General features: G+C 37.1%; 1 pseudogene; it reads right to left on the reverse strand.

Annotated features, from left to right (window-relative positions):
• Positions 1 to 14377: 14377 nt before the first annotated feature.
• Positions 14378 to 14747, reverse strand: LOC114884612 (annotated as a pseudogene).
• Positions 14748 to 16069: the final 1322 nt, after the last annotated feature.

Genomic DNA, 16069 nt, shown 5'->3' on the forward strand with positions numbered 1-16069 from the left:
GCTGCATGAGCTGCTTGTAAATTTTGGAGATTAATCCTTTGTCAGTTGCTTCATTTGCAAATATTTTCTCCCATTCTGAGGGTTGTCTTTTCATCTTATTTTTGTTTTCCTTTGCTGTGCAAAAGCATTTAAGTTTCATTAGGTCCCATTTACTTACTTTTGTTTTTATTTACATTTCTCTAGGAGGTGGGTCAAAAAGGATCTTGCTGTGATTTATGTCATAGAGTGTTCTGCCTATGTTTTCCTCTAAGAGTTCTATAGTGTCTGGCCTTACATTTAGGTCTTTAATCCATTTAGAGTTTATTTTTGTATGGTGTCAGGAAGTGTTCTAATTTCATTCTTTTACATGTAGCTCTCCAGTTTTCCCAGCACCACTTATTGAAGAGGTTGTCTTTTCTCCATTGTATATTCTTGTCTCCTTTATCAAAAATAAGGTGACCATATGTGCGTGGGTTTATCTCTGGGCTTTCTATCCTGTTCCATTGACCTATATATCTGTTTTTGTGGCAGTACCATACTGTCTTGATTACTGTAGCTTTGTAGTATAGTCTGAAGTCTGGGAGCCTGATTCCTCCAGCTCTGTTTTTCTTTCTCAAGATTGCTTTGGCTATTCAGGGTCTTTTGTGTTTCCATACAAATTGTGAAATTTTTTGTTCTAGTTCTGGGAATAATGCCATTGATAGTTTGATAGGGATTGCATTGAATCTGTAGATTGCTTTGGGTATTATAGTCATTTTCACAGTGTTGATTCTTCCAATGCAAGAACATGGTCTATATCGCCATTTGTTTGTATCATGTTTAATTTCTTTCATCAGTGTCTTATAGTTTTGTGCATACAGGTCTTTTGTCTCCTTAGGTAGGTTTATTCCTAGGTATTTTATTCTTTTTGTTGCAATGGTAAACGGGAGCATTTCCTTAATTTCACTTTCAGATTTTTCATCACTAGTTTATAGGAATGCCAGAGATTTCTGTGCATTAATTTTGTATCCTACTACTTTACCAGATTCATTGAGTAGCTCTAAGTAGTTTCCTGGTAGCAGCTTTAGGATTCTCTGTGTATAGTATCATGTCATCTGCAAACAGTGACAGTTTTACTTCTTCTTTTCTGATTTGGGTTCCTTTTATTTCCTTTTCTTCTCTGATTGCTGTGGCTAAAACTTCCAAAACTTTGTTGAATAATAGTGATGAGAGTGGGAAACCTTCTCATGTTCCTGATCTACGTGGAAATTGTTACAGTTGTTCACCATTGAGAACGATGTTAGTTGTGGGTTTGTAATATATGGCCTTTATTATGTTGAGGTAAGTTCCCTCTATGCCTATTTTCTGGAGGGTTTTTATCATAAATGGGTGTTGAATTTTGTCAAAAGCTTTTTCTGCATGTATTGAGATTATCATATAGTTTTTCTCCTTCAATTTGTTAATATGTTGTGTAACATTGATCTATTTGCATATATTGAAGAATCCTTGCATTCCTGGGATATACCCCACTTGATCATGGTGTATGATCCTTTTAATGTGCTGTTGGATTCTGTTTGCTAGTATTTTGTTGAGGATATTTGCATCTATGTTCATCAGTGATATTGGCCTGTAGCTTTCTTTCTTTGTGACATCTTTGTCTGGTTTTGGTATCAGGGTGATGGTGGCCTCGTAGAATGAGTTTCAGAGTGTTCCTCTCTCTGCTATATTTTGGAAGAGTTTGAGGATAGGTGTTAGCTCTTCTCTAAATGTTTGATAGAATTCGCCTGTGAAGCCATCTGGTCCTGGGCTTTTGTTTGTTGTAAGATTTTTTTGTGTGTGTGGTACGCGGGCCTCTCACTGTTGTGGCCTCTCCCGTTGCGGAGCACAGGCTCTGGATGTGCAGGCTCAGCGGCCATGGCTCATGGGCCCAGCAGCTCCGCGGCATGTGGGATCTTCCCAGACTGGGGCACGAACCCACGTCCCCTGCATCAGCAAGCGGACTCTGAACCACTGCGCCACCAGGGAAGCCCTGTTGTAAGATTTTTAATCACATTTTCAATTTTAGTGCTTGTGATTGGTCTGTTCATATTTTCTATTTCTTCCTGGTCCAGTCTCAGAAGGTTGTGCATTTCTAAGAATTTGTCCATTTCTTCCAGGTTGTCCATTTTATTGGCATATAGTTGCTTGTAGTAATCTCTCATGATGCTTTGTATTTCTGCAGTGTCAGTTGTTACTTCTCCTTTTTCGTTTCTAATTCTATTGATTTGAGTCTTCTCCCTTTTTTTCTTGATGAGTCTGGCTAATGGTTTATCAATTTTGTTTATCTTCTCAAAGGACCATCTTTTAGTTTTATTGATGTTTGCTATTGTTTCCTTCATTTCTTTTTCATTTATTTCTCATCTGATCTTTATGATTTCTTTCCTTCTGCTAACTTTGAGTCTTTTTGTTCCTCTTTCTCTAATTGCTTTAAGAGTAAGGTTTGGTTGTTTATTGGAGATGTTTCTTGTTTCTTGAGGTAGGATTGTTTTGCTATAAGCTTCCCTCTTAGAACTGCTTTTGCTGCATCCTAGAGGTTTTGGGTCATTGTGTTTTCATTGTCATTTTTTCCTAGGTAGTTTTTGATTTCCTCTTTGATTTCTACAGTGATTTTGGTTATTTAGTAGTGCATTGTTTAGCCTCCATGTTTTTGTAGTGTTTACAGATTTTTTCCTGTAATTGATATCTAGTGTCATAGCATTGTTGTCAGAAAAGATACTTGATATGATTTCAATTTTCTTAATTTTACCAAGGCTTGATTTGTGACCCAAGATATTATTTATCCTGGAGAATGTTCCATGAACACTTGAGAAGAGAATATATTCTGTTGTTTTTGGATTGAATGTCCTATAAATATCAATTAAGCCTGTCTTGTTTAATGTATCATTTAAAGCTTGTGTTTCATTATTTATTTTCATTTTGGATGATCTGTTCATCGGTGAAAGTGGGGTGTTAAAGTCCCCTACTATGATTGTGTTACTGTTGATTTCCCCTTTTATGGTTGTTAGTATTTGCCTTATGTATTTAAGCACTCCTTTTTTGGGTGCATAGATATTTACAACTGTTACATCTTCTTCTTGAATTGATCCCCTGATCATTATGTAGTGTCCTTCTTCATCTCTCGTAGTAGTCTTTATTTTAACGTCTCTTTTGTGTGATATGAGTATTGCTACTCCAGCTTCCTTTTGATTTCCATTTGCACGGAATATCTTTTTCCATCCCCTTACTTTCAGTCTGTGTGTGTCCCTGGTTCTGAAGTGAGTCTCTTGTAGACAGCATATATATTGGTCTTGTTTTTGTATACATTCAGCCAGTCTATGTCTTTTGGTGGAACATTTAATCCATTTACATTTAAGGTAGTTATTGATATGTATGTTTCTATTACCATTTTCTTAATTGTTTTGAGTTTGTTATTATAGGTCTTTTCCTTCTCTTGTGTTTCCTGCCTAGAGAAGTTCCTTTAGCATTTGTTGTAAAGCTGGTTTGGTGGTGCTGAATTCTCTTAGCTTTTGCTTGTCTGTAAAGGTTTTAGTTTCTCTGTGGAATCTTAATGAGATCTTTGCTGGGTAGAGTAATCTTGGTTGTAGTTTTTTCCCTTTCATCACTTTAAATATGTCCTGCCACTCTCTTCTGGCTTGCAGAGTTTCTGCTGAAAGATCAGCTGTTAACCATATGGGGCTTCCCTTGTATGTTATTTGTTGTTTTTCCCTTGCTGCTTTTAATATTTTTTCTTTGTATTTAATTTTTGATAGTTTGATTAATATGTGTCTTGCCATGTTTCTCCTTGGACTTATCCTGTATGGGACTCTCTGTGCTTCCTTGACTTAATTAACTATTTCCTTTCCCATATTAGGGAAGTTTTCAACTGTAATCTCTTCTAATATTGTCTCAGTCCCTTTCTTTCTCTCTTCTTCTTCTGGGACCCCTATAATTCGAATGTTGGTGCATTTGATGTTGTGTCAGAGGTCTCTAGGACCTATATATATATATATATATTCTTTTTCATATTCTCTTCCATTATGTTTTATTATAGGATATTGATCAGGAGGCAGAAGCTTGGGGAAGGGGAAGTCTCAGACTGTGGCTTTATTGGGGTTTCTGTAGGAAGGGCAAGGCAGGCTGGGTAAACAGTTTAGGCTTAGCCAATTTGAATAATGTCATCATTATTCAATGGCTCTGGACTCTAGTGGTGGTCTCTAGTTGTCTGGTAACCTGCCCTCTGTTGGTTAGGGTGATTTAGGGCGGCAGAAATCTTGGTTTGGTTTGTGAGATTTAAAGGGCTAGGCAGAGGTATATAGACTCACTGGGATTAGCTGTTTTACATATGAAAGACTACTCCAGGCTGAGCCCTTTGCTATTTCTAACAACCTGGCTATCCCTGGAAAGGGCAGTCTCCCCAGGCCAGCCAAATATTTTAAGATCTCAAAACATCAGAAAGTACAGAAGAAGAAAAAACAAAACCTTGATTAATGTAAACCCCTTATCCAGTTTTCAGACTTGAGTCTGCACAGACATAGAGATTGCAGAGTAAAGGGGGGTCAGCTGCCCTAGAGGAAGAACCTGCTAGAGTGTGTAGCGTGATGCTTCTTCCGAGACTTCACCGAAGGCACCAGCAGATATTTATCGGGGCAAATGGATTGTGTAAATGAAAATACCCAAACACTTGGGGGTCATTGGACACTGGACAAAGGCAACACTGATTCCTGGAGACAAACCATGGTCAAAATAGGGCTTAGGGGGAGGTGGAAAATAAGGAGAGCTTCTGTCCTAGTTCTTCTCTGTTGTACATTTGTTGAGACCTCAAACACACTTGGTGGTTATGTCCCCAGTTATATCTGTAATACACATGTCTGTTGGCAGAATTCCTATGATGGCCTTTTGTCCTGGAACAGTGGCTATTATGGTAGAAAGAGCAGAAAGGAAATCCTTACAACTCCCTCTCCCTGCCCAAATAGCAAACCAATACACTACCTCTGGAGTAAATTAGAGTTGAAGGCCATCATAAAAACCTAAAAGGTACAGAGATGATAATCTTATTACATACCCACCTAACTAAGTAATTTGGCTTCTGCTGAAGATGGTTTGTTGATTAAGAATAGTCACTTGCAGCTCTGTCCCAGATGGGGTCTCCTAATACAATCAACCATCTTCTAATTATAGGTATGCAACTATTAATACAGTGCAATCACTTTTTCTCACAGAACACAGCAAACTTTTTCTTAAAGAACGAGATAGCAAATACTTGAGGCATGTGGTGCCTTATGATATTTATGGCAACCACTCATCTCTGACACTATATTGCAAAAGCCACTGTAAACAGTGCATAATTGAATGCGTATAGCTGTTTCCAGTAAAGCTTTATTTATAAAAACTGGTAGCCAGACCCTGAGCACAGTTTGCCAACCACTACTCTCTCAATAGCCAGGAAACACCAAAAATAATTTGCTCTAATCAGGATAGGACAGTGGTACATTATTACCAGTGAGGCTAGGACAGGGGGTGTTTCAGTAATAGATGCACTGAAACCAGAACAAATCTCCTCCAAGATAAATTCGGCCCTAAGAGTCCATGAGTCTTACACAAATATTTCTACCCCTTTTTCATCATATCCCAAGGGTGAAGAAAGAGACACTACAATACCTCATTTGCTTATCAAGAGTCTCAAGCTTCCATCACAAGCTTAAAAAGTCCAATTACTGACTTATCTCACATTATTGGGTGAAAGTTACATTGCATCAATATAATTAAAAGATTCAGTGACTTTCCCAAACAAAAATTTAATCTGATATGAGGTGACTCAGTAAGTTCACACCTAGAAACAAACTTTTAGCAACTCATTCTCCTAAAATTAAAATAATGAAGTTAGCACTTCACACCACATCCACAATTCTTTTTCTGTGCTTTTCAATAGGGTAAAGATAGAGCATAGTCATTCTGATATTTCCTCAGAGGACATCAGATATGCTTTCTTATTAGTAGACCTCAAGACCCAGGTTTGAATGGGGGTAAAGTGGAGTTTTTAATTTAGCTATGCATTTCTATTGATAAATTTCAGATATGAGAGTTTTGGTCTGTAAAGGAATGCCCAGGCTATCACCGCCTTCCTAATAACTTTTGCCTGTTGAAATCTGATCTCTCCCCACACAGACTTGCCACGGGTTCTGAATTACTGTGTGGCAATCCTATTAGTCACTGTAAAACTGCTAATGTGCCCCATTTAAACAGGCACAGTGGATTTCGGAGTGGCACAGTGATAGAAAGCAGAGCTGACAGCTGTGCCGTCAATCATATTTCTAGGCTGTGCCCTGCAGCTGTTTACCATTATCACGTATTTACTGTTTAAAATAGAAGCTTTATAACCATAACTCAAAAGCCAACATAGCCACAAAGGGGAGAAAACTGTCCCTTGAGATCTGGGGAAACTTTGTGGTTGGATATATATTTAAGCTTATGCTGAGTACCTCTCATTTCTCACTCTGAGTGACCCTGAGTCGGCCACATTAAAGTGATCAAGCTCACCGCAGAGTGACTAAATGGAAATATACACCCCATTTTTCCTTCAAACTCTTCTCATGAAACTAAAGTGCTTAAATACCTAAGAGAGATTTCCCGGATTCCAGAACTCAATGGTTATAGCTTAACTGGCTTAGCGTTCAGTCTTGGTCTTTATATCCTAATTAAGTTTGCTGAACGCTGGATGCTTCCACAAGAAGTGTTGTGTCAACCCAGTAAATTTTTCTCTTAAGCCAGTTTGTGGCAAAATGCAGCAAGTAAATTATACACAGAGAGAACGAGAGAGAGAGAGACAGAGCGCTGACAATGACAATAATTAAGGCTTGGTTTATGTATAAGCTGGCTTAGGAAATTTGAGCATTTCAGTCATTGTCATGACTGCTATAAGTCAACATGGGTGAATAGGTGGTAGTGAGATCCATTTTTCTCATTAAAATCGCTCTGCCCTAGTCCAGCATTTTCTGAATATAAACTGGACCTCATATATGAATTGTTTTTGCAGGGAGACTTAATGATGTAAACTGCAACTAGGTTATGGAACCTCAAGTAAGATATTCTAAAGATAACTTCCCATTCATTGACCAAGGTAGGGCAAAGGGAAATGTAATGGAAGAAAAATAGAGAGAAAATCTTCTCTTAATCTGCTCCAGAGCCAAAGAGCTTTGTCTGGTTTCTTTCGATGACAGGACTAGAAATGAAAGTGCACAAAAATTAAGGGAAATTCCATGGCATTATCAGGCAGTCACCCTTGCTCAATCTATGTAAACTATAAGAATAAAATAGGGATTTGGGGATTTTACATATAAAAGTCAGCTGTTTGTTATCTGAAAAATTATTTGTGAATGGGTCAGACAAGGATTTATGGTATCTAGTATCTGTGAAATATGGTTTAAATTACCTTCTGTTTACACTTCAATGAGATATTTGTTTTGTTTTTCTCAATGGATTTAGTTGCCATCAGATGGTTTTCTTTTTTACTCTGAAACTTGAACTTAAAAAAAATTTAAAGATTCTCAAGAAATCTCTTGAAAGTTGAATATTTTTCAAATTAAACCTATGAATATTTTCAGAAAGAGGAAATTTACTTTGAAAAAACTCAAATGAAATAAACATGTACAAATATCCAGGGTTTTTAAACACATTCTCATTTGATGACAATCTAACATACAGTTAGATAAATATTCAAGCTCTTTTGGGTGGGGTTTTGGGAAGCCGTGGAAGAGGGAGGACTAGGGGATGGGAAGTTTTGTGCCTCACTTCCTGGAGCCTTGTCAGCACACTTCCTCTCATACTTCCTATTGTCTCGGGAGTAGAACCATCGGTGGCTAAGGAAAAGAGTACAGTTGCCACCCCTGTACTGAAAACAAACTTAAAAGTGTGGCCAAGGGAAACTAGGACTGTTGAGGGTGAGAGAGAACAGCAAGATGAGAGAGTAGTGGGGCCACAGCAAAAAGGAAGTCTCTGCCCCAAATTCAGCCTTTCTGTGGGCCAGGGCCCTCACACTGTTACCAAGTTCAAGTTCAAGTTCATACTGCTTGCAGCACGGAAGGTCAATAAATTGAGAGATGAGCTGTTGGGGGCAAGGAATAGCAACTTATTCTGAAAGCCAGCAGACGGAGAATATGGTGTACTAGTGTCCCAAAGAACCATCTTACCTCAGTTCGAATTCAGGCTTCTTTTATACTAAAAAGGGGAAGGGGTGTGGTTGGTTGCTGCAAATTTCTTGGTGTTGGAATCCTTTATACTTGTAGCTTTCCACCTAGGTCAGGTCACAATGTTCCTGTAAACCTCCAACAAGACAATTATTCTTTGTTTTGCAACTTTTTATCTCTATATGAATGGAAAAATCTTATACCTTTAAAGGTCAGATCCTTGAGAATGGGCTATCCTGTATATTTCAGGCTATAGGCAACATTCTTAACTTGTAGCAAAACAATAAAAGGCAAATATTAAAGTAAAAGAAACAGACCCATTATGGAGTCAGATTTGTTCTTCCCTATTACAGCACATCAGATGTGCAGCCTTAGTGCTCCAGTAAGGACTGAAGTGATCACATGACATGTTCAGGATTCATGGATCCCATGGCCATGTGATCTACGACCTCTGTGCACAGAGGGTCAGAACCACTCTTGAGCCCATTTGTCTGCCTCCACACAGAGAAGTTCTTGGTTAGGCTGCAAAAATGGACCCAGGAAAACTTCTCCATCCTTGAGTGCCTTGGAAAGGTGGCAGGACTCTCCCCTTTCACAGGCAAGAAAATTAAGGCCCAGAAAAATGGCACATACCGACCTAGCCAATGGGGATGAAGAGGACTATTTGGGGATTCTGAGTCCTAGTCAGAGATGGCTGGCGGGGGACAGGGGCACATGGGGTGGCCCAGAATTTCTGTTGCCCTGGATTGGATAAGACTCTTTGAATCTGTTTACCTCTCTGGAAGTGGCTGGAGCTTGTCATTCTAGGAAGCCCAGAGAAAATAGCCTCAGAAAAGGCCTTGGATGAGGTTGGGAAGGTCCAGACCTGGGTCGAATTGCCTGATATTCTATCTCCAGATTCACTTCAGATCTCTCCCTCTCTGCTTCTGAAAATGACTTTGACTGCAAATGGCTCTTGTGAGGTGCAAGGAGGTGTGCAGTTCCCTCTAGAACGTGACTGAGGTTTGGGCCATCCCTAATGTTTGTGGGGTCCCAGGCTAGCATGCAAATGGCAGCCCAGTAACCTAATACCTGTATGCTCACAATGGAAACATGAAGCTACAAAGTATAAAGTAAAAGACTGAAAATAAAATGAGTCAGGGAAAGATCTTGCTGTGGTCTATCTCTCATTGGTGCTGTACTCCTGGGAAAGACATATCCTTCACATCTGCAGTGTGTAGATTAACATTCCTCCACCCTGATTGCAAATAAGAATTACCTGGGGGCATTTATAAAAATTACTGTTGCCTGGGCACCAATCCAGAACAATTAAATACAAATATTGTGGGTAGAGTTTGTGTAAGACACTTAAAAGAAAAGACTTAGGGGATTCTAAGGTGCAGCCAAGAGTGATAACCTTTGGTCCATGAAAGAAGGTATTTGTTTGTTCTCTCAGAACACTTTTGTATCATAATATGTCAGATTCTATGAAAATTTCATTTCACTGTATCAAAGCTTGATTTGTGCGTATGCTTCTCCCTGTAGCTAAATCATTCTGTAGTTTAGGGCCATCTTCGTACTCTAAAGGCCTTACAATTCTTTTGGAAGAAATACTGCAGGCTGATGCTCTGTTCTTCTAGTTTCACAGAATCTGTGTATACTTTTCTTGCCAAAATTCACTCCGTCTACTTAACATCCAGCCTCTCTTAAGTCAATCAATATATATTTTCCTCTCTAAAGTTTTCTTCTCATTCTGCCCTAAAATGCATTCCTCACTCCTGTCTGGCCAGGCTCCTCCTTGTTAAACTTAATCAATAAAATTAATTCATTTTGTTTATTTGTGCATTGAACATATATTTAGAAGGGGTCCCATCTATGTTCATAGTTGTCTCTGAGGGTGATTTCAGATGCTTGATACACATATACGTACACTTCATACCTGTCCTTCTAATTGCCTAGGATGTTAGTCCGCCAATTTCTGTAAGCAGGAAAATGGCTGTTATTCTCAGCTCAGAGATGTAGGGGTGGTGTTTTGGCAAAAGAACAAGAGCAGAGAAGTATTACTCTTCTGGATTCTTCTATGTTTTGTGTTAATTGGAAGTAACTTCCTAACTTCCATTCCCCTCTTGCTTTCTAAGAATTGGAGGAACACTTTATCAGAGGTCCATGCACATTAATAAATAAGGGTCCAGGTGTCTTTGGAACGGCAGCCTTTTGATTCTTCTGAAACCACAAAAACTGGTTAATTCAAAGAAATCATTGCTTAATTCAAAGAATTAAGATCAAGGATGAGTTTTCTCCCCTCCACATCTCAGCAAAACACCTTGAAATCCCAGTTTGGCTGTGCTCTACCAGATGGGTCTTGGGCTTTCAGTGATTGTATAGCAAAAGCAGGAAGCAGCAGGAGCTTGGAGTGGCTCTGAATCTGCCAATACTGGGACCTAAGCTTTGATGATGCACAGTATTCTTGTTGGAAGAAGTGTTTTTATGGTTAAAGGCAATACATCTCTTCTTCCTTAAGTGGCAGTTTGTTGGCATTACTTCCTTTGATTTTATTAAATTCATAAGAAGAAAAGCAAATCCACATGGTCTAGAGAAGAGAAACTTGGTTAACTGCTCAGACTTAGACTGAGAAAACTGCTCAGACTTAGACTGAGAATCTTGAAAGGTACATAAGAATTAAGAGTTGAATACAACCTCTCCTACCATGAATATAATGTTAGCAACTGTGTACAGAGATGATGCAAGACAGTGAGACATAGTTCCCAGACAGTGAGCAACTTCATGTTGAGTGGGTGAAAAAAAGAAAACTGTTAGCAGATCATCTCAGAACATGGGAAGGGAGAAAATGAGGTGCACAGGGTACTTAGAGATCAAAGGGCTGGGCACTTAGTCTGTTGCGTGTCTTGAAGAATTAAGTGGATAGGTGAAGTGGTGGCAGTTGGGGGACAGGAAGGGTACCCATTCCTACTGAGTGCTCAATGTTGTTGCTTCTAGGACCTCTCACCTGACAGAGCAAGGCAATATATATATGTATATATACTTATGTATATACACGTATCTGCAAATATTTTTAATGTAAACATCTATATCTATTTTAAACTAAACATGAGTTCCTAATGATGTCAGCAACTCTAATTGACTGACACATGGACCAATCTATTCTTCTTCCCTCGTTTGTCCATAACCTCCCACTCTAACAGGGAGAAACCTGGCTCCCACCGTCTGCCAAGCATTTACTTAACTGTCTAATCCAGTACACATGTATAGTACTTTCAGGATTGTTAACCCATATCCTCATGAGAAACAACCTTGTCTACTAGAGTACAGTGCTGATGTGCAGTTCTTTTGCCTTTTGTGTCTTAAAGACACTACTCTTTTCCAAAGTGACTTAGGTCAGCATTTTCTCCTTTTGGTGAGGTTGTTTCATACATTTTTTTTTTTTACATCTTTATTGGAGTATAATTGCTTTATGTTTCATACATTTTTAACACAGATTATTTTGTCACGTTTGGTATTCCATCCTGGTATCCTCTGACAATGTAAATGATTTTTAAAAATATTTTCATATATTAAGACTCACTCTTTATACTATAAAGCTCTATGTATTTTAACAAGTTCATAGAGTCATGTATCTGTCATTGCAATATCATATGGAGTAGTTTCACCAGCCTAAAAATTCCCTGTATTTTATGTATTCAGCCCTCTCTTACCCCCCTCCCCTCCAGGAAACCTGGCAACCACTGATCTATTTACTGTCTCTGTAGTTTTGTCTTTTCCAGAATGTCCTAGAAATAGAATCATATAATATATAGCCTTTTCAGGCTATTTCCTTTCACTTAGCAATAAGCATTTAAGATTCATCTATGCCTTTGCATAGCTCGATAACTTATTCTTTTTTATTGCTAAATAGTAGTCCGTTACTTGGATGTACTAGCTTGTTTATCCATTCCCTATTGAAGGACATCTTGGTTGTTTCCAATTTTTGTAAAGTATGAATAACGCCGCTACAAACATTCACATACTGCTTTTTGTGTGGCTATAAATTTTCAAATCAATTAGGTAAATAACTAGGAGTGTGATTGCTGGAATTCATGGTTAGATTATGTTTATCTTTGAAAGAAACTGCCAAGCTGTTTTCCAAAGTAGCTATTTTGAATTCTTACCAGCAATGAATGTGAGTTCCTGTTGCTCTACATCCTTGCCAGCAATTAATATGGTTTTTTAAATTTTGTTTTAGCCTTTATAATAGATGTGTAGTTGTATCTCGTTGTTTTAAGTTGCAATTCCTAATTACAAATGATGTTGAACTGTTTTTCACATACTTTATTTACCAGCCGTATATCTTGGGTGAAGTTTCTGTTCAGATCTTTTGCCCTTTTTTAATTGTATTGTTTGTTCTCTTGTTGTTGAGATTTAGGAGTTCTTTGATTATTTTGGATATGAGTTCTTATCAGATATGTGTTTGCAAATATTTGTCACAATATTTTTTCAAAGTTTTGTCCTTTCATTATCTAAATAGTGTCTTTCATGGAGTGACAGTTTTGAATTTTAATAAAATTTACTTACCACTTTTTTTCTTTCATGGATTGTGCTTTTGATGTTGTATATAAAAATAAGGTCACATATATATTTTTCCATCTTCTAGAAGTTTTATGGCTTTGCATTTTACAGTTAGATCTATGATCTAAGTTGAGTAATTTTATTTTGTGAAACATGTGAAGTCCGTCTAATTTTACAGTTTTTACATATGGACATCTAATTTTTGTAGCACCATTTGTTGAGAAGATTATCTGTTCTCCAAACAATTGCCTTTGCTCATTTGTCAAAGATCACCTGACTATATTATGGCAGGCTGTTTCTAGGCTCTCTATTCTGTTGTATTGATCTATGTGTCTATTATTTTGAGAATAGAATGCTATCTTGATTGCTGTCTCTTATAATAAGACTTGATATCAGGTAGTGTCAGTCCTCCAGTTTTATTTTTCTTTTTCAATATTATGTTGGTTATTCTAGGTCTTTTGCCTTTCCATACAAACTTTAGAACCAGTTTGTCAGTATCTACCAAATAATTTACAGAGATTTGGTTGGGATTATGTTGAATTATAGATAATTTGGTAAGAATTGGATTTTAACAATATTATGTCTTCCAATCCATGAACGTAGGATATATTTCCATTTATTTATATCTTCTTTGATTTCTTTCATCAATGCTGTATAGTTATCTGTACATAGAATCTTATAATATTTTGTTAGATTCATGTCTATTTCATTTCTTTGTCCTAGTATAAATGGTATTCTGTTTTTAATTTTAAATTTCTTATTTAATTTTAGTAAATTGTGTCTTTCAAGGAATTTGTTCATTTAACTAATTTGTCAAATTTATTGGCATACAGTTGTTCACAATTGTTTTTACTATTTTTTAAAATGTCTGTGGAATCTGGAATGATGTACTCTCTTTCATGAGTGAAATTTGTAAGTTGTATTTTCTCTCTTTTTTATTGATAAATCTAGATAGAGACTTGTATTTTATTAATCCTATCAAGAGACCTATTCTCAGTTTTGTTGATTTTCTATCATTTGTCTATTTTTTATTTCACTATTTCTACTTTGCTTCTATTTTATTGTTTCGTTCCTTTTGCTTTAATTTCCTCTTCTTTTACTAGCTTCTTAAGATGAAAGTTTAGATCAGTGCTTTTAAATCTTTCTTTTGTCTTTTCTAGGTATTTCCCTTTAAGCATTGCTTTAGCTGCATTCCATAAAATTTTGATGTATTTTGCTTCCATTATCATTCAGTTCAAAATATTTTCTAATTTCCTTTGGAATTTCTTTTTTGATCCATGGGCTATTTAGAAGTTTGTTGGTAAGCTTCCAAATGTTTAGGGATCTTCCTGGTATCTTTTTGTTATTGACTTGTGTGAAAGATCATACTTCATTTGTTCATACATCATTTGTATGTATGTACTTCATACATCATTTGTTTTATTATTTTTAGAGAATATGCTTTGTATGAATTCAGTTCTTTAAAATGGATTGAGACCTTTCATGGCTCAGCAGCTGATCTATCTCATGTATATTCCACATACACTTGGAATATATGTGAATTCCACAGTTGTTAGGTGTAGTGTTCTATAAATGTCAATAAGTTTAAAATTGGCTAATAGTGTTGTTCAAGTCTTATATATATTTGTTAATTTTTAACTTTTTGTGGTTCTATAACTTTATTTGACAATCAGCAGTTAGTTCTCATCCACATTAAGTGTCTGTAGATTTTTGAAAGTGGTGACAGGTATATAGGTAACCAAGGTATAGAGCTCGTTTGGTGAATCTTCATGTTCATTACGTTTTCTGCACATGGGCATGAGATGGGACATTCCTTATTCCTTTGGCCCAGACTGCTTTGCTAAGTTTGGTGTCAATGCGTACATCTGGAGTTCTCATCTCCTTCATGGCAAATTTCAGGATTTCTTTGAGTGCCTGAGGGACACGTTTCTTGAAACCCACTCCATGGATGCTCTTGTAAATGTCGATAGTGTATTCTCTGGTCACCACCTCATTGATGGCGGACCGGCCCTTCTTCTTCTCTCCACCCTTCTTTGTGGGAGTCATTCTGCCGGGCTCTGGTTGGAAAACAATCTTTAATATATATGTTTTAATCAATTACTGGAAAAGAAATGCTAAAATCTCCAATTTTAATTGGAATTTGTCTTTTTCTCCTGTACCTCTGTCAGTTTTTGCATTATTTTGAAGCTTTGTATTAGATGCATGCACATTTAGGATTATTATGTTTTCTTAATAAATTGTTTATTGCATCGTTATGAAATGCCTACCATTATCTCTGGTAATACTCCTTATCATGAATTCTACTTCTTGTGATATTAATGTAACCCCTACAATTTTCTTCTGATTAGTTGTTTGCATGGTATAATTTTCCCAATCTTTTATTTTTTAAGCTGTGTCTATACTTGAAGGCCATTTCTTGAAAGCAGCATATAATGTGTGTTTCCTACTTGTCTAGTTTGACAATCTTTACCTTTTAATTGTAGTTTTAGTCCACTCACAGTTGAAGTAATTATTGATATGTTTGAATTTAAGACCACCACTGCCTTGTCTGTTCTTTGTTCCTCTTTTCATCATTTCCTTCTTTTTAAATTAACCAAGGATTTGAAAAACTTATTCCATCTTAACTCATCCATTGGTTTTTAGCTATTTTAATGATTGCCATAGGGATTGCAGTATGTGTCCTTATATTACCATAGTCTTCCTTGAATTAATATTATACTTCTTTAAGTATAATATAAAAAACTTATAGCATATTTTAAATGATCTCTCCCATTCTTAGTACTATTATTGTCTTTCATTTTACCTCTGCATTTTTATAAACCCCACAGTACATTTTTATGTACTTTGAATAGTAAATTGTATTTTTAAAAAAGAAATGAAGGCTTCCCTGGTGGCACAGTGATTAAGAATCCGCCTGCCAATGCAGGGGACACAAATTCGAGCCCTGGTCCAGGAAAACCCCACATGTTGCTGAACAACTAAACCTGTGTGCCACAACTACTGAGCCTGTGCTCTAGAACTCATGAGCCACAACTGCTGAGCCCACGTGCCACACTACTGAAGCCCACATGCCTAGAGCCCATGCAAAAGGAGAAGCCACTGCAGTGAAGAGCAGCCCCCACTCACCGCAACTAGAAGAAAGCCCATGCACAGCAATGAAGACCCAATGCAGCCAAAAATAAATAAAGAAAAATAAAAAAAGAAATGAGAAAAATACTTTCTGTTTACCTGCATATACATACTTCCTGACATGCTTCATTTCTTCATTTTTGTTACTGTTTCTACCTGATATCATTTCCCTTCAGCACAAAGAGTTTTCTCTTATATTTCTTTCTGCTGGGGAAAATTCTCTTGGCAATTGTTTTTGT

This window comes from Monodon monoceros, unplaced genomic scaffold (assembly GCF_005190385.1).
Source record: "Monodon monoceros isolate NGI ecotype Baffin Bay Population unplaced genomic scaffold, NGI_Narwhal_1 Super_Scaffold_5, whole genome shotgun sequence".
Taxonomy (NCBI): Eukaryota; Metazoa; Chordata; class Mammalia; order Artiodactyla; family Monodontidae; genus Monodon; species Monodon monoceros.